Genomic DNA, 23,535 nt, shown 5'->3' with positions numbered 1-23,535 from the left:
ATACTCTATGATAAAAAAAATATATCTTTTCATGAAGTGATATGAAAAATTACAATCACTATTTCTCTTGACAGTCACTTTTATAATTAATATCTCCGGTACTATAACTCTGAACTGTTTACCATTTGCCATACTTTCATTTTTCTCCTTTATTTACAGACCCGAATACACACAATTATAATAAACCTAAAATAAAAATTTTTGCACTTGACTACTTTGTTTTAGTCTTTGACCTAAAAAATAATGCATTGATGTTATCAGATTACATAACAAGGCAATTCTGTAAACTGTAGACAGAATATTGTAAAGACATTGGAGCTGTGCCTGACAACGAATAAAGGACTTCTGTCACTGAAGAGGTGAAGAAACAATGCATTTTTACCGGGCTAACTATTCATCTATCCGGCCGCCTATAGATTTACCTATCAATATGTTACTTTGTACATAAACAAAAGTACCCTACTGAAGTCCACTCTCTAAGTTGAGAGAGAGAGAGAGAGAGAGAGAGAGAGAGAGAGAGAGAGAGAGAGAGAGAGAGAGAGAGAGAGAGAGTAGTGTCTGATCTTTTTGTCTAAATGTAAATGTTTGAGAGAGAGAGAGAGAGAGAGAGAGAGAGAGAGAGAGAGAGAGAGAGAGAGAGAGATCTTTTTGTCTAAATGTAAATGTTTGAGAGAGAGAGAGAGAGAGAGAGAGAGAGAGAGAGAGAGAGAGAGAGAGAGAGAGAGAGAGAGAAGCTTTATTAGTAAGAGCTCAGCCAGGTATCTCTTTGTTTTGCCTAGAGAGAGATTTCCGTAAATATTTTAAGATCCCTTATTAATTCAGGGGAATGTCGTGTCACAGCACCAGTGCAAATAGCTCAAACCGTCTAATATGCCCAAGGGACTGAAGGGAACTAGTGAATGATAACATATGACATAAACTGGAATTTGAATAACGCATGCTGTTGTTTAGCCTACGCCTTCATCACTGCCTCGATCAGCCAAGCTGACATTTAACTCGAGAATTTCCTTTATATTTTTTATATTTCTAACACAAGTATATTTAGAGAGTAAACTCAGATTGCCATTATAAGTGACTTATTGTTCGTTTTAATTAATCAGTACTTCATCACAACATTCTTCAGATCATCAGGCAAGTTTATTGTAGCCATTCAGTTTGTGCAAATTCGAGTGCATACATCAGTCATTCAAGGTAATTTATATATGTGTTTATATATATATATATATATATATATATATATATATATATATATATATATATATATATATATATATATATATATATAATTGAACAGTACTATTTGCCAATAAGTATCAGCTCGGTTCACCTAGGACATCAACTTTTGTTTACATAGGTGCCAATATTCCCTCCGTGTTTTGCTATCATTATACATTAATACACCTTACTTCAAGGGTTAATTTTTCTTCAAGCCCCACAATAAAACACAAGAAAAGGCCGTGTCTAATGCAAGGTATAAGCGATCCCTGAGTCTTACCAAAATCGAATCTGTTGTATAATTCAGAGTAAAAACTTCCTTGGCATTGAGAGGAGTATTTGTTCCGTTATATTTACTTTCGCGGGAGGGCTACCACAGCGTTCATGTTAGCCGCTGCTTACTTTGCACAATAAGCACTTATTAAACTGAGTGTCTCTTTGCTTTCAGCATGATCTTTCAAGCACTGCTAATCATTAGCTCCAGACGCAAATACTTCTTGCTGTAAGGAGCTAAGTGCTGCTTTCAGTGAGTCGATTAAAGATTCAAGCGAACTGAAAAGCTCTGCTTACTCTTAGATGAAAGTTGTTGGGTAGAGCTCAACGTCTGTTTTTGCTTACGAAGAGTAAATATATGTACGTATGTATGTATGCATGTATGTATGTATACAGTATATGAATATGTATGTTATATATTTATATATGTGTATATATATAAATAATATATATATATATATATATATATATATATATATATATATTTACATGTATACACACACACACATATATATATATATATATATATATATATATATATATATATATATATATATATATATATATACATACACATATATATATATATATATATATATATATATATATATATATATATATATATATCTATTTCTAGCCTATTCACTATTTTATTGACGTCAATGAAATAAATTAAAAATGATGTATTTCAGGACTCGTATTGACAAAAAAAACCCCTATAACAATCACTTCCTGAAATATATCTCTCATAAATCATACACGGTATATATTCATAATTCAAAGCTGCCAAGAAATACATTAACAAGGAAGAGCCCTTCTCTGCGCTTGCTCGAATTTCAGCAATGAAAACATAAAGCTTTCTTTCTCCGTTATAAATCACTGAGTTTTGATATATGGACACACGGTCTCGAGAAGAAAATCTGGGCGAAGTGTCACAAGTTTCTGCAATGCAATGTAGGCCATCAGTGTCCAGGCGGAGGAATGATATATTGCACTGGAGTAAAACTTTATGAAACTTCAAGGAAGGGCAGCAGACTTTTGTTCACTGGAGGAATGGCGGTGCGTTACTGATTTCACTCTTATTGTTTCTATTACCCCTATTTATAATTCAGCACGTAGTGAAAGTTGCAGATAAAATGCGTGCCGATTTTGTTTATTTTGTCGATTGTTATTCATGACATGAATACTTTACTTTTTTAAACAAGAGACAGCCCATGAATTAGTAAGTTTCTACGGAGTGCATATAAAAAAATAAATAAATAAATAAATAAATAAATGAAAGTATAATTTGCTGTAAGTGAACCCTCGCCTAGTTCTGTTGATGGGCGTGTTACAGAGATGATGGCATAACCCAGCGTTTGACAGCATTGAGTACTAAATGCTAGTTTTCCATAGATAACAGAAATGTTGAAAATAACTAAATTAATCATTGTATCATTATTGGTTATTAAACCACAATGACCTCCTCATATCTCGCTTTGTTTACTTTATTTAGATACACACACTTCTGTAAGCACTGAATCCGAAGGGGGAAACATGAAGAAACTCTCACTTTTCAAGTTGGGTTCGAACCACGCAAGGCTGGAACGAGGTATCCTTCTTAGTGGCACCTCGGTATAACCTATCATGCGTGAGTTCGAATCCCACCTGAATGGGCTAAAGTTTCTCCAATTATTTCCAGCTCGGATTCAAGGCTTGCAGAAGAAACCGTCTCAGAAAACCTGAAGGTACCGCGAGGGTCATTGGGCTTGTTCATTTCCGGGATAGGTGACCACACAAGATACTTTCTGCATCTGCCTTTCTCTATAACTGAGCTAAGGACATCACTAACCTTATATTGAGAACCTTGGATATGCTAGGTCAGCCAATAATTAAATAACTGCGAATGAATGACCACAAATTACATTCAGTGAATGGTACAGCAAATCACCAGAACAACGAAAAACCCAATAAGTGAGCACATACGAAAAACTCAATCAATCAAATGAAACACAAAGAAAATAGACAAAAGACCGTTCTCACCCGAACATTAAGCCAAGAGCTTCCTTGCTTAACTCGAAATCTTGTTGGTAAACACTTCGGAAGTCTCCTCATTAGCGCCTTACGACCTGTTTCTTGAGATCCGAAGTGGGATGTTAAAACCAAGATGGTGAAGCGGATTCTTATTTTGTTTTTAAACATCTTGAATATTTTCTTCGTGTTTTAGGATGTCATAGTTTTGTATTAAGGTCTAATTATTATTTCCAGTGCTTTGACTTTAAATAATTCCGGTTTTTTTTTTTTTTAAATTTTAGGTAAGAATCAAATCTCAGTGATCTCACCTTGTTTGGTATTTGCAATTATTTCTAATGCTTTTACGTGTCTGTATCAAAAAATGTGATTTCCACTGCATTTAGCGATTTAACTTTTTATTTGCCTATTTTTTTTTTTTTAGAAATTTTTAATAACAGTAAATATAGTTTTTTTTTTAATTTTAGGTGAGCACCACATTATACACTGTTTAGTGGATGCAAAAATTGACTGGCGATTGCATGTGCTTGCATGAAGAATCTTATGAAGAAGAATCTTATGACTCGAATAAAGTTTCAGCAACTTTATCCATTAACTTTGTTCTTCCACGTTTCCAACTTCACCGTTAATTGCAATTCAATACAATTTGAACAACAAACCCCTCAAGAAAACACTCAAGGCTGTTTAATATCGAGTTTTTTTTTTATCTCTCTAACACTCTCTCTTTACGTCTTCCCCTTCGCCTCTCTCTCTCTCTCTCTCTCTCTCTCTCTCTCTCTCTCTCTCTCTCTCTCTCTTTCAAAACTCCTGTCCCTTATCTTTCATGTAATTCAAACACAATCCTTTGTGTGCAAATATGCAAAATGATTTTGAGAAATTCCAGCGTACGCAAACCTTCCCACCCCCTTCCCCTTCCTCCCGTTCCCCCTCCCCCTCCCAAGAAAGAAAAACCATTCCATTGACTCAAGCAATTAAAAGAATAAAACACTGACAACAATAACAGTTGGTTCTCTCATGAACGAGGTGAATTCTTGGCATTCCCGAAGGTGGCATTCGCCTGACGCGGAGTATTTCATATCTCCCTCTCTCTTGTTTACTCTCGATATTGAAATAGTTTTTTTGTTTATTCACTTTTTTTTTACATTTTATAAACAAATGGAATGTCACCCGGAGGGAAAATGGAACAAGAAAGGGGATTGCAATCTGAGTGAATTAGGGATTGCGCTGTTCCGTTTTCAGTTGCGTTGGTATTTTTTTTTTTTTTTTTTTTTGCCTTGGGAAAGTTATGAAGTGACGTATATTCTGTGTAACGTTTATGTATCTATTTAATTATTAACTTATCTCTGATGGAGTTTAATTCGTTCTCTTGTTTCCTTTTTATCAGCAATTATTTTATTGTTTCTTTGACAAAAGCATTTTTAAATTGGAAAACATTGCACCCATTTTCCAAATACTTGAACATATCTAAAAAACATCCACAGATCTCTGAATGAATTCATTTAATAATCTCAAGGTAATTAGTAATACCAGTTTTCAATATGTTTTAATTAAGAGAGAAAAGTCCAATGAACACTAATAAGGAAACCAACTCTTGAAGTTATTTGAAAAATATTTCACAAATCCACGAAATACTTTTATGGATTTCCTATACAGATAATATTACGTGCTTAGGATTCAGCTCCAAAGAATATCTGGTGTTAAAATGAATCTCTTATCAAGTGTTACCATATGAAATACTTGGAATAATCATAGATGATGTCAGGAAACTGACCATAGGGTTTGAATAAAACTCTATATTGTGTTAGTTAACGCGTTTCATTGAAAAATATAAAAATAAAATTCTACTCGGTTATATCACAGATAATTTGGGAAAATTTCACAGGCACCATATATACCTACTCCGAGCTGGACATACTAATAAAGACACACAAGCACACACACACCACATATATACAGATACATATGCATATATATTCCTTATACATACACAGAACTCCAGTACATGGGTTTATACGCAGTCACATTGTACTTCTAAACGAGTAAAACCAATATCAGCAACAAATTCAGGCGTAAAACTTCACTGTGCATATGAGTGTTACACAGAGAATTTTGTTTCCTTTTTCCTGGGCACTGATACCCTAGGGGGGACACTTTACAGCAAAATCCACCTGTTCTAAATTAAACGAGACTGGGGATACCTCAGGTATAAAAGCGTTGGGAAAAAGGGAAGTCATACATTTATTTTGTTCTCCGTTTTGATTTACTCGTAGAATTGTGGAAGGAAGACGAGGGAACTAAAAATTCTCATCGTGGTATTTCATAGTCGTAAGTAGCACGGGCATAAAGTACACACACACACACACACACACACACTCACACCTGTGTCAACACACGGATGTGTCAGAATTCTTCGTCTTTAAATCTTTTATGAAACTGGCATATAAATGCTTTTGTTTTACTTGAGTGTATTTCTTCCAAGTAATTCTTGATGACAGTCTTTGTTATTCATACAGTTTTCCAGGACACCCGGCTAAGATAGATTTCACTTAAATCTTGTATTCCTCAACACACGCCTCTTTCCATATTTATCTGTCTCTCCCTCCCATCCTTCATTCTTCATGCTCCCACTCTTTTCCTCTTCTCTCTCTCTCTCTCTCTCTCTCTCTCTCTCTCTCTCAATCTGCGCGCGCGCGCGCGTGTGTGTCCTCGTGTCCGTTCACTTGTACACAGCAATGATTGTAAGATGTTACTTTTCCCAAGAGATTCCTTCTTCTTCTCTCTCTGTCTCTGTCTCTGTCTCTGTCTCTCTCTCTCTCTCTCTCTCTCTCTCTCTCTCTCTCTCTCTTTTACCCCCCCTCGTGTATATTTGCCTATGCTCACGAGCCATCCCAACAATATCAAGTCCCGAGAGATAGCAGCCCTGCATAACACGATGGTTAATGATTGCTCAGGTGGAGCGAGACTCTTCGAAGGCTCCATTAACTTCCATTCAGGGGAGATATGGACTCGTATATCCCAGCGAGCGCGATATAACCGCTCCCGGAGTAACGACGTGAGAGGGTTTTCAAGCCTGGGGTTTTGCATGAAGGCGGGCTGTACGCCCCGAACATCCTCAGGAAAAGACCACCTGTGTTGTTGACGTCATGTCGACGTCATGTCGACTGATGTGGGAGAAGTGATGTATGCTGGAGTTTTAAATTATTTTTTTATGTCATGCCATGTTTAAATGTGTCTAATGGATTCGACATTCTAACAGATATTTGACCCAAAAAACACGTTTTTTTTCCCAACAAGAAGAGAAAAAATGATCTGTTTTTGGTGGTTCGCAATCTCTAAGGGGGTTTCCATTAGGCAAGAATAAAGTTGCACATGCTTTGAAACTTGTGTGTGTATGTCCTCTTAACTAAGTAACCACGCCGTAAGTTAAAAAAATAAAAACTAGAACAGATGTAAACGTATTATCTATTTTCAAGCGCTGAAATTACGCCAGGAAATGTTCGCTAATTTCACGACTCATTATTCTCTTTCTTCTTCCCGTACTTATATCAGCGTTGACGTGAAAATTGTTAAATTAGTGACCAACCGCTTCTGAAATGTGGAGTTCTCTGCTTTTCTTTGTGTTTCATAAATTCTGTAACACTTTTTTATGAAATGAACTGAGCTTGAATTGGGCAGAAGTAATCTGTTAATTTTTTCTCAAGTATATATTTTTATATACATACACACAAACGCATGAATATATATATATATATATATATATATATATATATATATATATATATATATATATATATATATATATATATATATATATATATATATATATATATATAAAAATATATATATATCCAACATCTACAAAACCCACCATATTAAAAAGCAAAATAAACCCGAAACGCGCAAACATTCAGAATAAAATACATGCAAACAAACACATGAGCTTTAACAAATACCCTCTTTATCTGGGCCCGAATGCTACACATAATAGGCTTTGGGCCCACTACGTCAGTATTATAAAGCTTGCTATAGAAAGTTTCCCCGGCGGAAGCGATTCGTTGTTTAATTATTTTCATGAAAACGTTCATCGATGCATTTTTGGTTTTTCCCTTTAAACGTTCCTGCTGTTCTCGCGGCGAAGTACCGTGGTAACGCTACTGTTTAACTTTATACCGGTTAAGAATTAAAGGGAAAGTCACGGTAGTTTCTGCCCTAGATAATCGTTTAGTCGGGGAAATTGTGCTCTGTTGACCAGCCACAGATCCATGCTTTAAAATAAAATAATTTATAACTCTTTAATGATAGAAATAACCGCTCACATCGAAATGGGTGGAAGTTAATGTTGCATTATAAGTAAATTAGAATTCAATTACTTGTGATAATTAAGTGATGGCTTTTAAGAAATATTCAGCTGCTGAAATCCTGACTTCAATTATCCCGAGGAAAGAAAAATAAAACAAGAATACAAAAAGTTCTCGAATGTCAGACAGAGATGATAAATACAGACCAAGAATTAAATTCGTAACTCTTTGGCGTTTAACAGACAATTGGAGATGATCTCTCCACTCCCGTACTTAGAACTGTCGTAAACATATCATGGAAAATATTTCGTAAGAAAAAATGATAAAAATTGTCACAACTGAGAACTCACTGTCTTTAGATCCTCAGTGAAAATTCTTATTTTCGCCATAAAACGTCATGCTAATTAGGTCCTGCTTGAGTAACCGAGTTACGCACTTGTTCCCTGATGAAGCTCCGTGCGTAAAATCAAATTAGCAATTAAACTGAAAATAGATTGTTATTCCTTTAAACACCTTACCACATTTAAGACGGTCCACCTTTGGGCAAAGGCATGTGCTGGCATAAGGCCATGTATGCCTTTTATGTGTACACAGCATAATCTGTGATATCCTAATCCATGAGCAAATCTAATAAGATTAGCGTCTTAGTGACCCAATCTAGCCCAGACCGGAAGGAGTACTCGGAGAACAAGGGAGGAAAAAGTTTTAGGATGAAGGCGAAAACTCGGAGGAATCAATATACTTGCTTCCTGAAGAAAGGATGATTATAAGTCAAGAAAAAAAGAGGTGGGGAGAGAATTCAAAGGGCATAAAAATTGCTTGTAAGCGCAGCAAGATTAAAGACTTCCGCAACGCACAACTACGCAGGGAATTCCAACGCTTTGAGGTAAATGACAAAGGTAGCCTAATTATCAAGGTCTGAGCGTTCACATCCATAAATGCCACTCAAAAACCGCTTTAAACATTCATGAAGCTGCGCATGGCTACTTGTATTTTCATCATTGGGTGTATATCTACACACGCGAAACAATTATTGTCAAGCTACATACCTGTGTAATACCTTCATTCACACCTGCACGTAGGCCGGTATGATCACCCGAAACGTGAACAAATTTTCGCACATAACTTTCGCCGAAATGAATTGCATACCTACATTTATCATCAAATTACTAAAACAAATTACGCAAACTAGGTTCGCTAAATTAATTACGTAACAACCAGAATACAAACTGCATTTATTATACAGGCAAATTAGGATAAAACTGGTATAATTTCGTGATGGAAATAGCAGGATAAAAAATGTAATATTTCATAGATCCATACAATGTTATGGAAAATGGCGCGTGAACAGATCTGTGTGGATTTGCAATTTCATATCATTTTTTTTTTTACATATGATGGTGCATGAAGAAAAGTGGTACACTTTAATAAGAAGTTCTCCCAAGAACACAAAAAGTGCTATATCAAAGCCGCAAGGCATCTGGCGAATATAATATTATAAAAAGAATCTAAATTATAACCTTTTATATTAAAAACAAATGCTATAGTTGGAAGGAATGATAGATAAGCTTTCAATTATTAATAAAGCTATTATTCAACTAATAGACAAAATGATACACTTTCACTGTATTCAGAAGTAGAACTAAATAGTTTTACGATAGCATTTTTCTTATATATATCGGATACAATAACTTGTTCTTGAATTTCTGGTTCAAGAGTCTCCAGTAGTTAAATAAAGAATTTATTTCCAGTAGACTTCTCGAAACAACACATTGCGATATGTAACTGACAAAATTTGGATTAAGAATAAGAAAATTACCCGTAACGGCCTCTACAGGAGAAGTTATTGCTAAATGACTTTTTCCATTATCTTGGTGTGAATCATTACAAGCTTTGAAGAGTTCACGTAAGCAAATTACCAGTCTCAGTGAAAAAGATGGGCCAGCAGAAACTGCGATTTTTGGAAGTCAATTTCCGAAACATTTAACAACTTCAGATAGGGATTAAAAATAAAAGTGATATTATAGGATATGAAATGAATGGAAAAACAAGCATTTGAAATAGAAGCAAAGCCAGTTTCTGGGAATGAAGATTATGTAGGAATGTTGGGTGCAAGGTTAAGACTAGATAAAACAAAGATAAAGGAGATATTGTAAATGCCACCGAAAACGAATTTAGCAAAAACGTATCGAACGACAATAATAAAAACAAAGTTGCACCATTATTTCATATCATTGCACATCGCTCTCCCTGTATGCTGCAACTTGATATATATAAATTGGAAGTGTTACTGAAGCATAACTAATACAAAAAATTAAATTTAGTGCTGAAAGAGAAAATAAAATGAAAATTCTAAATCTTTTATTAGAATCAGGGAAGCAATAATTGAAAATGAATAATACATTAAAATACTTCAGAGGGTGAATAAAATATTCTCATTTACCGACTCCTTCATGGTCATTCCTTTGTTCTGTGATGCACAGTACTTTACCAAAAGTGTGCCAAAATAGTTAAGCGTTTTATATATTGGTTTTATGGAGGATCTAGTGTATATGCTGATTTATACAACCAAGTTGTGAGATTTTATGAAATATTCAACAACGAATGGGAACTTCTAAAACCCTAAGCATATTAATATACATACATATATACAATATATATATATATATATATATATATATATATATATATATATATATATATATATATATATATATATATATATATATATATACTGTATATATATACATATAATGTCTGACAGTTCATAATCAACATAATTCCTTTATTATTTGGTAACAGATTTTTCAAAGCCTTTTCAATTCAAATTGCTCTTCAAAGGGAGTTTGGAGGTAGATGAAACACAGCATCTGGAAAACTGACAGCATAATTTGTCATAAAAGGGATGACACTTTTGCTGGTGTTAATTAAAATCCATTCTTACAATGCGTGTTTTGTTTCAGTGTTTCAGTCAAATTCACTGAATACGTCGAGGATGCACTTAAAATCACATAGTATCTCTGTCTTCTCTTCCGAGACCCTCAACAAACAAACATGTTTGAAAAAAAAAGGTGCTAAGAAAAGGCTTAAAACGAAAGGCTACATACACATTTGTTCTTTTCTAAGACCCTCCAACAAACAAAAACACTTGAAAACAAACTGGTGATATGAAAAACTCAAAACAAGACACTATATATGTATCTGCTCTTTTCTAAGACCATTCAACAAACAAAAACACTCGAAAAAAAGCAAGTAATGTTAAAAAACCTAAAACAAAAGACTATATATATATATATATTTTTTCTAAGACCCTTCAACAAACAAAACCTCTGTAAAACAAACAGGTGATATTTAAAAAAAAGACTATATATATTTGCTATTTTCTAAGACATCTAAACAAACAAAAACCCTTGAAAACAAACGGGTGATGTTAAAAAGAAAGACCGTATCTATAAATCTCTTCTTTCCTAAGACCCTTCAACAAACAAAACCACTGGAAAACAAGCAGGTGACGTTCACAAACAAACACCGAGATTATTACTTGTTCCTTTTGGGGACCCTTCAGGAGAGACCATCTCTGGGGACACGAGGACCACTCGCTTCGAAGTAAAGCTGCGATGTGCTCTCGCAGCCCAGCCCCGGCGTTCGATACCGTTAAGCCACTGCTAATTGGAGTGGACCAAGTTCATAATCTTCGCCAGTATTATCGAAAAATAATACTGGAGTGCTGCCCAGGCTGTTTTCGGGAGGTCGGTGGCGCGATAGCTTGTTTACGCGTGCTTGTTTGTGGTAGCAGCTTAGGTCAGAGGTTAAATAAAGAACAGGTTTGTGATGTTAAGTGTCAAATAACTTTTCCGTGTAAATAATGTCGGGAATATACTATTTGGAAGTTCGATTCCAAAGTCCAGATTTTAAGTAACATTATGGAATACTGTGAAGATTCTTTGGAAAAATTAATATATATATATATATATATATATATATATATATATATATATATATATATATATATATATATATATGTATACATATATATGTATACATATATATGTATATATATATATACATATAAATGTATATATATATATATATGTATGTATGTATACATATAAATTTATATATATATATATATATATGTATGTATATATATATATTTATATTATATATATATATATATATATATATATCCACACAACCCTAAACACAAAGTGTTTTCTATAATTCTATTCAGAATAATGTATTTTTTCTTCGGGAAAACGATATATTATTATTTTATTATTATTATTATTATTATTATTATTATTATTATTATTATCATAAGATTCAAAGTGGGTAAACCGAATTATACTAATTCGATTATCATATGAAGTAATTTTGTCTCCATTACTCACTGAACTCCAATTTATTTCGAGAGAAGCAAACGAGAAAAAAAAAACGTCGCCATCAAAAATGAAAATGAAATCATATTGTGAATGATACACTTCCGCCGAGATAAATGAATATTCATTGTTTCCACTCCTGAAATGGAGGGGGAACTAACTCCGGGAACAAATACTGATAAGATTTTCCGGTTGTATCTCTTAATTACTTGGCAGGAAATTTCTGAATGAATTCTATTTCATTTCCTTCTTGTAATCTCGGGGTAAGATGGAATTGGATTAACCGAATCCCAAATGATCTTTTCAGTGTCGCAGCTCTGTGGAAGACCAAGATATTTGTTTTTTATGAATTGTATTTAGTCTTAATTATTGTTCTAGTGATTAAGATTATTTCTTGTGTTTGTGTCAATCCCTTAGTCAGTGAATTTCTACTGTTGTGGTTTTCCATAAGGTGAATGTAAAACCCTTTTGGTTATACACTTTAATGTTCGTGTACTTTCATCCGTACAAATAATTATATATAAAAGAACTGCATGCACATACACGAACGTTTCATCACCTTGAAACTAGATGGAAGTCGGGTTAGGTGGATAACTGCATACGAAAATGCAGGGATAAAGAATAATTAGCCAAAATCAAAGCCAAAATAAACAATTGTAGGTCTTTAACAGTCAGGTAATAAAGAAACTGATTACGAATAAAGTTTAGCCTTAGGAAAAGTCAACCAGAGTTTACCACAACATAATATCCTGTCTGTTTGCATATTCATCCTATGGTGATTTCCAAATTTAATATAACTTTATTTGTGAAGTGATTTTTTTGTGTCAACGATAAATCCGCGACTGTACACGAGCCAATGTTTGATAAGTTGTAGAATTGCATCGCAAATGATTATAAAATTATCGGTTTCTATTAAAAAGAGTTTGTCTTATGGACACAGGAGACATAACAGCGAAGGCCTAATAAGTTACACACAATAAGTTATATACATATATATATATATATATATATATATATATATATATATATATATATATATATATATATATATATATAAAATAAAATATCTCCTTAGAGCATAGATATTAAGTTTGTATCTTCTTATCAGTGACAACTAAGCCATAAACACTGAAAATATTTTCTCATTGACTCTAACAGAATTCGTCGGAGAATAAAATGATCTGAAATAAATCTCGAATAAGAGCAATCTCTTCCAAAGATTCTTCCCCGAGAGAGAGAGAGAGAGAGAGAGAGAGAGAGAGAGAGAGAGAGAGAGAGAACCATAAATCTACGTGTACTCTTATGTCAGATATCTAACGATGACTATCTGGTCTCTATAATCGATAGTGAATCAGACAAACGGAAGGATTTCCAGAATGTTTCTAAAGTTACAAGAAATGGGAGAGGTAAAATCCTCTACTTTCATGTTTTCCGTTTTTGGTATTATATAAGGACCTCCTTCTTACGGATGCTCTTGACATTCTGCCTTAATTCATCTAAATGCATGTTTTCTATGAACAAGAACAATAATAATAATAATAATAATAATAATAATAATAATAATAATAATAATAATAATAATAATAATAAAAATAATAATAATAATAACTATTAGGCAAATCATGACTTTAACTCTACTTTTGAGTTTAATTTGCCCACAAAACTGTAGAGGGCAAATAAACGAATGGATCTATACGTCACCAAAATTTTCACCCGCAAACTTCCACTGTAATGTTTTGCCCAGAGGTCATTGTCTAACAAACATTGTTCAGTTTATTTAAAACGTACGAACATTCATTGCAGTTCCATTCCCTTGCTTTCATTTGGTGTCGAACCACAAAAACAGGTAAATGTACTGATCTGGATATCACTGAATGTTTTCATCTATTTAAGCATTTTTCTAGCTAGAATCAATTGTTACTTTACAAGGTATTGTTATAATGTATGCTTAGCAAACCTTGCTTCATTTTTTAATATTATTTCTTTATCTGATAAGACATCTCTGAATCGAACGATATTCCTTACTGCCTGCCTCTTTCACTGAAAATTAATACCACAAATAATGTGCTCACACACACACACACACACACACACACACACACACACACACACAACAAAAATCAACAAGATGCAAACCTGACCACACTTCATGCCGTGGAGCCTAGCAAAAGTGACTCATTGTTTCGCCAAAGAAATCAGTGGTTTCCAGTCTCCATGGTGAAGGAAAGATATGCAGATTTTATTGGTTATCGGTTCTTCATCGTGAGTCATTGGTATGACTTTCTTCATTCTCGTATTTGAAAGATAGGAAAATACTTAATTTCATTCTATAAAAGAAATATGTCTTTAAAAGAGGAGTATGAATCGTGAATATTATTTTTAAGGGGTTTTTGAAATTTGTGTTGTCTGTAGAAATTTACTCCAGCTCATTAAAAGTTGACTGAAGCCAAGTAAAATGTTAAGTGTTTTATGTGTGCAAACAGCATGTGTTTGGTGCATATTAACATACACAGAACACACACACACACACACACACACATATATATATACATATATATATATATATATATATATATATATATATATATATATATATATATATATATATATATATATATATATATATATAAATTACTGTAGTCTGGACACGGTGAAGAAAATTCATAAAATATACCAGCCCAGAAATGAACTCTTCAAAACTGTTTACATTAGTCATGATGACGACTATAATTACAATTTGTTTGCCGACTTTATCACAGACATATGATTTTGCATAAATCGCATTTCGTTTCGGGGACATTTCTCTTTGCAAAACAGCGTTTCAGAATTTTTTCCATAATATCGAATAAAATAATGACCCCATTATCCTTCCAACGCTCTAATTCACCAGCAAAAAATCCCTGGGATAACATGACATCAAGTCCTTTCAGGGATAAAAAAAAAAGGGGCTTTGATAATTATCTTAGAATCCAGCCATAAATCCGAGGAAATTAAACATTCCACCTCTTAAAAATCAAAACATGATCTAGAGATTCGTGAACTCTCCTCCTCCCTCGTAGAGATTTGTGACAACGCCCGTCGGGGAAAATGAAGGTAAACGAATGATATTAGACAGGAGATAATTCGCAGGAAACAGGCTTATCAAGGACGTGATTTTTCTGGTAATTACTCGGCATAATGATCTCCAAGAGAATGCAAGTGGAATACTTTAATAAGGTTAATTTTTTCAGACGCTAATTCTCGTCAAATTTCCTCTCTCCTGCTGACGTGTCCTTCCTCCAGTGACTTCGTTATACTGTTTATAGTCGGCAGAAGACTTTCATGGAACAAAAACATGTAAAAGTGAAGTTCATTATCTAAGAAAATAAAAGGGTATATTGATGCGATATTTTCGTATATAGTTTAGGCCAATGTGTCAGTAATGCATGTGCACAAAGTGGTATGATTTAATTTATTTTTCATTACATATAAAAATATACGTTTTGGTGATTGTATATATATATATGTATATATATATATATATGCATATATTATATATATATATAATTATATATATACAATATATATATATATGCAAATTTTATAACCCAGGCCAGAATATTCACTACGAAATATTACTGAGGAATAGGCCTTTTATGCAAACGTGGGCTGATATATAGAAAAAAAAAATTGCATTTAAATGAGCACATTTTCATAATCATTCGCTTCCAAAATTGTTTCGCTAATTTCGGTTCCAAAATTGTTTCGCTAATTTCAGTCACATCTGTAATTCGAAGCAGAGGTCAAATTTATCCTCTTTAATTCATCTGTCATTTGAATTTCCAGCTTGCAAAATGAATGAGTGAATAATATCCGAGAGACCATGGAAGGGGGAGAGAGAGAGAGAGAGAGAGAGAGAGAGAGAGAGAGAGAGAGAGAGAGAGAGAGGAGGGGGGGTTATGGCAGTGTTGAAGATAGATTGGATTATGAATTTATATTTCTATACATAAACTCTCTCTCTCTCTCTCTCTCTCTCTCTCTCTCTCTCTCTCTCTCTCCAGCTTGCTGAATGTGTGAATAATGTACGAGAGAGAGAGAGAGAGAGAGAGAGAGAGAGAGAGAGAGAGAGAGAGAGAGAGAGAGAGAGAGAGAGCTACGGGTTACCTCAGGGTTTAATATCAACTAGTTTATGAATTTACATTTCTATGCATAAACTCTCTCTCTCTCTCTCTAAAGACTAAAGAACAGCATTCATCCAGCGGTATGTTGTTCGAGCCAACTAATATTAATGAAGTTTTTGTTCTGTTTGAATTTTCATCGTTTTGTTCCATAAATTAGATATGATACATAAATTTGACAGTGGGTATTAATAATCGCATTATTTACCTAGAGAGAGAGAGAGAGAGAGAGAGAGAGAGAGAGAGAGAGAGAGAGAGAGAGAGAGAGAGAGAGAGAGAGAGAGCAACCTCACCGGGAGAGAAGGCTGAAATAACATTAATAATAATTATGGTAATAAAAGTGATGATTTCATGTATAAAAATAATACACAATATTACATTCACTACTACTGCTACTTTTAAAATAATAATAATAATAATAATAATAATAATAATAATAATAATAAACATGAAACGTGTTTTATCCTTAATTCATCTTAATTATTTGTTTCCTTACACTGACAAAAATGGAAATGAATTTACGTTATAGAAACTATAATAATAATAATAATAATAATAATAATAATAATAATAATAATAATAATAATATGGATGAAAAAACACCCCTTTATTGAATGTGTCTTGGTATATTTTAAAAGACTTAACAGGATAGTTCTATCCACAAGAAAAGGTTCTAATTTTTTCCTGATCCAAAAAGAATGTTATAAATAATAATAATAATAATAATAATAATAATAATAATAATAATAATAATAATAATAATAATAATAATAATAATAAATCCCCAGCTCAACGTGGTAGTGGCAAGGCTTTCAACGCGAATTAATTCCCCGGTGGGAGTCATATTACTTTGATTACGCTTCGGGGCTTTTTTGTAAACTCCCCGTCCCGAGCAGAAGATTCGTCATTAATGAGAGGAAGAGGTCACTGAAGCGATTCTCGATGTAATTTCCTAATAATAATTATAATAATGGGGAGCCTCCTTTCGAGTGAGATTCCACGCTACCTCAAGCTTTCCAAGATTCTCCTGTTTGGCTTACGGAAGTAGCATCTACTGTGAATGATATTTACTTGCCTCGATTTTGAAATGCTACCTTTAAATGATATTCTAACCTTTTTGTTATATAGATTTAACGTTAAATGTTAATATTGCTAAACTGGTTCTATCTGAAGGAATGCGACTACTATACAATAGAGATTTAGAGATTTAATCAATTTTTTTTATAAACATAGGTGGTAACCTTGTAGAACAGACAATTGACTTGTTAATAATGATAATTTAACACATTTTATTGATACATGACATCATAAATTTAACGTTAATGATATTTTTAATTTTATTCGATTTTGAAGAAATATGAATCTTGTAGAATGGAGAGAAAAAATTTTAATAATGAGAAACTGGAAATATTTTGTAGGTACAGCACATGTCAAGTGTAGAGAAAAATATAAATTGACATTTACTCTAGATATGGTTGACTTTATTTCGTCGATTTATGAACACTACTGAGGACAGAAATACCTTAAATTATTAAAAATATGGACTTCTCACTTTATAAGTACATGAATAATGAGGTATGAATTATTTGTTGTCAGTAACGAAAACTCAACTCCATTTTGTAGGTATAAAAAATATAGATTACAGAATTGACATTTAATTGTTGACAATCTCGATTTTTTTTCGGGAATCTGAAAATTGGAGATTAAAGAAATAACAATTAATTGATATTAATGTCAATCTGACTACTTTAAAAGTATCTGAACGCTGGAGACTAAATATGTTCCAATAACCGTAAATTTTTTTCAAAGGAAATTCTCCTTCATGATGCCACATTTCAAAAAATTATCTAATTCACATCATCCAACCAAATGTTAATTTGATTATAAAACACTCCAGATTTTACATAGAAAAAGACAGGGACATACTGGAAATACATTCTCAAATGTAATTCCCTCCTGAACCGACAACAGTTTTTACTTATGGTAATTAAGACGTGAGAATTACTGAAAATGGGTAAGAGGTGTCTGACACATACACGGATCCTTCATTTATAAGGAGCAAAACTCTTTTAGCTCATCTATGGTCGAGAGTCTTTAATTAAGACATCAAGGACAAGACCTTGATTGCGCTATTACCGCCTGTCATGCTTGCGAGGGGGATAGTGATCCCTGAAAAAAGTGAGCGAGTTGATTGTTTTAATTAACTGTCATTCATAATCACTGTGCCCTTAGTAGTTATGTGAGATCGGGTTAAGAATGAAAGAGAAAAGGCGCTACTATTCTGAACAGATAAAGAAGTCCGTATTGAAATTTTTGCTTTCAGAGATACGATCGTTTTAGCTCACAGGTCGTTGTGAATATATATATATATATATATATGTATATATATATATATATATATATATATATATATACACACATAGGTATATTCATAACACTTTCCTAAATTATTCATTATGAAAATAACGTTCTCTCTCTCTCTCTCTCTCTCTCTCTCTCTCTCTCATTTTATTTTGCAAACATTCGTATATACTTAAAAGTGTGTGCTAAACTATCGTATACTTACATATATATATATATATATATATATATATATATATATATATATATATATGTATATATATATAAGTATATAATAGTTCAGTTCAGCACACACTTTTAAGTATATACGAATGTTTGCAAATAAAATGAGAGAGAGAGAGAGAGAGAGAGAGAGAGAGAGAGAGAGAGAGAGAGAGAGAGAGAGAACGTTAGTATTTTCATAAAACGAATAATTTAGGAAAGTGTTATGAATATACCTATGGTAAGAACTGCAAAAAAGAGCGCATAGAGACCAACACAGGGAATGAAAACAGATCACTACAGAAAACAAAAAAGTTATAATTGTTCTGGATACCCAGAGGTTGTAACGTTTACTCTACTGACGAAGAAATAACCTTCTTCATTAACGAAGGAGAGATCAACTTTTAAGACCGGCCTAACTTTCTCTATAACTTGTAGAGAGCCTTCAAAAGTTCGTTATCCACCCCTGTTTGGGCCATCGATATGTCTGGATATTTCCCCTTCTCTCTCTCTCTCTCCGATCTCTCTCTCTCTCTCTCTTTCAGAATCTCTCTCTCTCTCTCTGAGACAGAATGCGCTCTCTCTCTCTGAGACAGAATCTCTCTCTCTCTCTCTCTCTCTCTCTCTCTCTCTCTCTCTCTCTCTCTGAGACAGAATGCGCCTCTCTCTCTCTCTCTGAGACAGAATGCTAAGTTTCTCTCTTTCTTTGAGAGAATGCCAAAAGTTCTCTTTTTCTTTGTTAGAATACTAAATATCTCTCTCTCTCTCTCTCTCTCTCTCTCTCTCTCTCTCTCTCTCTCTCTCTCTCTCTCTCTCTCTCCAACCGAAGGACTGTTGTCCCCAGTGCACTGGCAAATAAAGGTAAAAGTCTCACAAAGTTATATGTTGCCATCCGTTTTTTGAGTTTTGATTAAGAAGTAACTTGAGTGAGAAATTCTCATAAGGGAAAGTAGTCCTTTCAATATTACAGTTCCCTTATACTAGAAAACCTTCTTTTTTCTTTTTTTATTTAAGGATAAATATAGCATATTTCATTTATGGCCTTCGAGACATTTTATATTGTACCAAGGTCTTTCATGGAGGGAATAATGTATATTAAACTGTTGTCCTGCATGACGAAAGTATCTTATATTGTCTTCATGTCTTTCAAGACCGTAGTACCATGAACTGTACCATTGTTCCCATGGTCGAAATATTTCATAATGCTCCACAGTCTTTCATAGCCGAAATACCTTAATTTTGCTCACTGTCTTCCAAGATCGAAATACCTTATATTGTACCAATGTCTTTCACGACCCACCTACCTGACATTGCACCACAGTTTTCATGACTGAAATACTTCACATTACACTTGCCTCTCATGAATGAAATACCTGATATTGGACACCTGTCCTTCATAACAGGCCTCGCCTTCATATATGTCACAATGATATCCCAAGCACCGTGAAGTCCCAATGTCAATCAACACTTTCCTACGCCGTCGACACCTCCTGCCGAATTCTTTCCTTTCCTGCGGACCAACACCTAAATTGAGGGCATTTATGACCGTCACGGTCCACGAGTGGACCGTTAAAGAGAGGTAGAGCATGTCGTGCGCCACACGCTGCTGATCCGGTAGCATGCAGGAATCGTGCATTGAAACACGACCCTGCCATGCGATGTCGTATGCCTTCATGAAATGCGGGGTTTACGATCAGAAATATTGTCGCCGTAAAATTTTATTCAGAAAAAGGTGATATAATTTTGGAACTCAATCACCAGTATATTTGCGTTTCTGATAGAGGTGGTCTGTATTTTATATGTATGTCGTTACCACTCGTCGTATAACCTCATAAACTAGGTTAATAATGACGCAGGTGAATATTGCATAATATATAGTAGGAGACTATATTCATATTTTGATCGTGAGGAGAAATTTTAATATCTGACTATTCATATTATGATTTATAGGCCAGATTTTATTGCTGCTCGGCGAACGCACCATGAAAAAGCCTTGGTACATATTCCACCGAAAACAGTGGGATTCCTTATCTAGAGTAGCCATTGCTCTATCTATCTAGGAATCCAATACATCGCATAATATCCAGGCTGAAATTAGGAAAAGTAAATATAACGAAATACCCAAAATATTAACCAGAAAATGCAAAACCAAAACCATTAATTAATCTTACGAATCCTTCATTCCTTACCAATAAAATGCAGAAAGTTAATTAGCGGTATTAGTACCTTACTTCAGAGAGCGCCATTCGACGGAAGATTAAAATGACTTTAATGGATAAGCAAAATTCTCCTTTCTTATTTATAAATCATAATCTAAATCCCATTAGGGGCTGTCATGCGACGACATAATTGAATATGTAGTGATCAGGAAAAGCCAGGTGCGGGTAATCGCATCGCACTTTTGGACCCTCGCAGGCGTCGTAATCAAGTAATCAGGTCATGTGTAACTGCTGATCCACTTGCTGCGAGGGATCGTTGCTGTGTGAGTGAGTAAGTGTTACTCTGTCTGTGTGTGTGTGTGTGTGTGTGTGTGTGTGTGTGTGTGATATCTTCATGACCTCATGATCGTATGGTGAATTTCCTTCTTTCTCTACTAGATGCCTCCACTGGTCTATTGTCATTCCTACTTTACGCTGCTTTGGAATGTTACTGGAGAATGATATTTAATATTCTCTTATTTCTTATTCCTTTACAAATGTAGATTCATATCAGTGTCTTATTAACAAATAGTGCACTGCATTATAGAGTAAGATTGAGAACCTATTCCTTTACAAATGTAGATTCATATCAATGTCCTGTCATTAACAAATAGTACAGTGCATTATAAAGTAATATTGAGAACCTGCTACTTTAGAAATGTAGATTCATATCGATGTCATATCATTAACAAATAGTCCAGTGCACTATACAATAAGATTGAGGACCTATTCCTTTACTAATGTAGATTCATATCAATGTCACATCATTAACAAACAGCCCAGTGCATTATACACTAATGTAGATTCATATCAATGTCTTATAATCAATACCTAGTGCAATGTATTATATAACAATACTGAGAACAATATTTATACAATACTGAAGCTACTCTCATCCAAACTGGTAAGTTAGGCCTTATATAATCCTTTCGCATTTGTATCTTTATCGCAATTCTGCTTTAAAGCTTCAGCCAGATCTGAATGGCTTTTTGGCTCAATCTCAGACTTCACGTTCGTGGCGTTTCCCCTTTATCCGTTCACACAAAGGAAAGCATTTTGTTCATACACGAAAAAACTAGATCTATTTTGCATTCTACGTACAGATTCTAAAGGTTCACCTTCCTTCCCTCTCCCTCCTATATTACCTCTCCCTAACCCCCCCCCGCCCCCTCCCAGACACATAAACAAACAATAAAAAAATCCTGACGGAAAAAACAATACAAAAATGGTATACACAATTTCTGTGGTCCTTTCGCGTAAGACTTCCCCCGTAGGGATCTATTCCTATTTCCGGATAAAATTCTCGAAATGTTAAATTCATTTTGGGGAAAGTGGAATTGAATTGTTTTTTTTTTCCCTCCGATTATAATAATAATAGCATTTTCTTTGAGAGTTTCCTGGTGCATAAAAACAGGATTTATTCATTCGTGTCTCTGAAGTTCCCTGGATTTTCAGTTGGTCCTCAAGAGCAGGGTGAATCTATTTTCTGTGTCCGTAACTTCTCTCGCGCTGGGACTAACTCGTCACATTATTCTCATCTCAAAAAATATTTACTGTCATTTTTTTTTGCGCGAATTATATAAAAGAGAAATCATATTAAAATGCTCATTGAAATACATTTGCTAACAAAATTCTTTATTAATGTAACTGAGAGAGAGAGAGAGAGAGAGAGAGAGAGAGAGAGAGAGAGAGAGAGAGAGAGAGAGTACACTCGTTTTCCATTCTTTTATAAAAATAAAATGATGAAACTTAAGACAAACTCACCATGACAAACAGCGGTCAACGTTTACCAGAGACACGACACTTTTCAAGTAATAACGGTCACAGATATCTGCTTTCTGTTCTTTTAAACCGAATACACTGAGAGAATAACTTAGCACAAGGAAAACGTGTCACAGTAAATACTCGTTGACGTTCAGGTAGGACTCGACGCTTGTCAAGTGGAAACTTTCTTTAGACATCACGAAGTACTAAGAGTCGAAAGTCTACCTTTAGGCATATGTACTTAAGACTACGAACTCGAGAGATGTGAAGTTTGGCAGAAGTTCCAAGCCCGTCGGGACTTACTGTACGTATCTTAGATCTGGGCTTTTAAAGAAGATTTAACTGATAATTTTACTTAAGTATACTTCAAGGAATTCCCTGCTTTTAATAACCGCCCGTTTAGAATATTTTTGTTTATAGTTTGGTCTGGGTCATTCCCTGAAGTTTAACATAAGCCTTGATGTGAATTTTTGTTGAGATATTATCAAACGTACTGGCTTTTGAACTGGCTGAGACAATAATAGTCCAGATAAGTACACAAGCGGTTTACTCATTCAGGGTAGTATATCTAAGTGACTCCACTGAAATTTGGCTGTCATTTAAAAGTAATGAATGTGGGTTTCAACAGCAGAAAATTCATTATTCACTTGTTCTGTTATCAACAGGCTCTATAATGTTC

The sequence above is a fragment of the Macrobrachium rosenbergii genome, chromosome 41 (assembly GCF_040412425.1).
Source record: "Macrobrachium rosenbergii isolate ZJJX-2024 chromosome 41, ASM4041242v1, whole genome shotgun sequence".
Classification (NCBI taxonomy): Eukaryota; Metazoa; Arthropoda; class Malacostraca; order Decapoda; family Palaemonidae; genus Macrobrachium; species Macrobrachium rosenbergii.
Note: the sequence above shows the minus strand (reverse complement) of the source record.